Source organism: Gymnoscopelus microlampas, assembly GCF_963454915.1.
Source record: "Gymnoscopelus microlampas genome assembly, chromosome: 5".
In the NCBI taxonomy this organism is placed as follows: Eukaryota; Metazoa; Chordata; class Actinopteri; order Myctophiformes; family Myctophidae; genus Gymnoscopelus; species Gymnoscopelus microlampas.
Window position 1 is genome coordinate 14,479,847 of NC_139942.1, and position 2,500 is coordinate 14,482,346.

Here is a 2,500-nt window from a genome sequence, read left to right on the forward strand (position 1 = left end):
AATGCACTATTGATTTATAATATTTTTGACCACATCACATGAACACAGTCTTACCATCTGACGAGGAAGGATACAGTATGGATGAAATCTACCTGTGTCCAGAACAGATCCATTCCCCATTCCGACAGGACAGTGATATATTAATCCAAAAGACACATTTCCCCTCAGTAATCAATAAGCTCTGGTCCATAATCTATTGGATAGTAGCATTCCACTTCCAGTATGCCCTGCTGTATTCAGCATCATCTTTTGTATATTGTCATCTCTGCCCTTGAAATAATTTGCTTTACTAAGGGTATTTTTGGACCCAAGGAGAATGGATTCTGTTTTACCAAGGTGTAATTTCCGTTTGTTATCGGAAAGCCATGTGTGTATTTTTGCTGAGTTCAGAACTGAGGGTTTCCTTACTGTGTAACATCCATTTTAGTAGTCTTTTATAACTCCAGTTAGCTCTGTTGTCTGTTAGAACAGCGATTCCCAGAATTCTGTTGGAAACCAAATCGTGTAAGCACCACTCCGAAATGACGGCTGCAGGGTCGTAGCGCCAAGGGTTTTTTTTGGAACGCAAAGTTCATGTCTGTATTGACTTTAATGTGAAGTCAATATAATGTCAAAAAATAAGTCAATAAATAAACATATTATGAATAAATACATGTCAGGTACATTTCTAATGTGCGTGTCATTTTGCCATGGCCAGGGCAGACTGGTACATTCCTCTCTGAAAAATATACCATATATATTTATATTTGTATTTATATTATATTTTCTTGTGAAAAATACCTGTAAATATCAAAAACGACTAATTAAAAAAGTTACGCAGTATGAATTGAACAACTTTCAACATGGGGTCCCTGTTTTGGGCTTGCCATTTTAGGCAAGAACTGTCGACATTTTCAAAAATAGTGAGAAGAAATTCTTAACCGGTTTATAGTCTGTCATATCAACTATTTGCTGCTGTAGCTTATCTCTGATAATGTCTGCTAAACATTCTGAGGTCAATGGGTCACACACAGACGCGCACACGCGCGCACACACACACACACACACACACGCACACACGCACACACAGGCAGTATGGTACAGAGCTGTTGTTAATGGGATCACCCTGGTGTTCAGACACACACACACACAGGTGACCCCCAGGGTCTCGTCGTGTGTGTGTGTGTGTGTGTGTGTGTGTGTGTGTGTGTGTGTGTGTGTGTGTGTGTGTGTGTGTGTGTGTGTGTGTGTGTGTGTGTGTGTGTGTGTGTGTGTGTGTGTGTGTGTGTGTGTGTGTGTGTGTGTGTGTGCGTGCGTGTGTGTGCGCCAGTTGTCATGGCGATGCATCTTCTGTCCGTGTTGGTTTTGACGGGTGTGGCGTGTGATTATCAGCGACAGGCGTAAAACACTGTCCTAATGAGGTCACCTTGATGGACACACGTACGCAAACACGCGCGCGCGTGTGTGTGTGTGTGTTTGTGTGTATGTGTTTGTGTGTATGTGTGGACTTGCGTATACTTTCTCCATGTATCTGTTCATTTGTGTGTGTGTGTGTGTGTGTGTGTGTGTGTGTGTGTGTGTGTGTGTGTGTGTGTGTGTGTGTGTGTGTGTGTGTGTGTGTGTGTGTGTGTGGGAGACGATGAACGATGAGGAAGATGGGGAACTGAAGACAGGGAAGTAGAGAGAGAGACCGAAAGACAGAGAGAGAGAGCTAGATAATATATTGTTGATGAGAGATATATTGTTGTAATGTTGCTTGCCTGCCTGCCTGCCTGCCTGCCTGCCTGCCTGCCTGCCTGCCTGCCTGCCTGTCTGTCTGTCTGTCTGTCTGTCTGTCTGTCTGTCTGTCTGTCTGTCTGTCTGTCTGCCTGCCTGCCTGCCTGCCTGCCTGGAATCCACAGAACACACAATCACAATGTTTCAGACAGCCGTTGCTATTGGTTACCAGTGGAGGAGAGAGATGGCAAATGAGTGATAAGAGAACAGACAATAAAGTGTGATGTCATTGTGCAGGCTGCAGGCATCTCCGCCATTTGGTGTGTGTGTTCCACACATAGACTGTAAAACAATATTAATAACTTGAACACTATATAGCATCCCTACCTGTATTCTGAGAGGAACATTAGCCGAAAAGGTTTGGTGTATAGTGGTAAAAAAGAGCAGACCAAGTACACTGCCAAAGTATTGAGGGATTAACTGGTTAAATGTCTGAAAATACACATTAACATGAATCCAACATATTAATAGAAAAGATAATGTGTAAACAAAAAACTGTAATTTACACACAACACTGAAGATAGTGCTGTCAAACAAGTCTATGAAACTATCTATGAAATCTATGAAAAAGTTTAATCTGCAACACAAATGTATACAATAATTATCAGGGGGTCCCTGCTAAGGGGTTTCCAGACGATAGGAGCATGCGCAGTAGTGTTTTAAATGCGGAAGTCTTGCAATACCAGATTTGACCACCAGAACACTGCAGCTTCAATAGTCCCCACGGTCCTGGAGCTACAATCCC

The 2,500-nt window shown here is 42.7% G+C and overlaps 1 protein-coding gene across 1 annotated transcript in view; it reads left to right on the forward strand.

The window, feature by feature from the left end:
• The window catches only part of LOC311044933 (receptor-type tyrosine-protein phosphatase N2-like), a gene marked incomplete at both ends in the record, with an annotated part of 238,223 nt that overhangs the window by 108,045 nt on the left and 127,678 nt on the right, over window positions 1–2,500 (forward strand). The gene's annotated exons all lie outside the window — the stretch shown is intronic.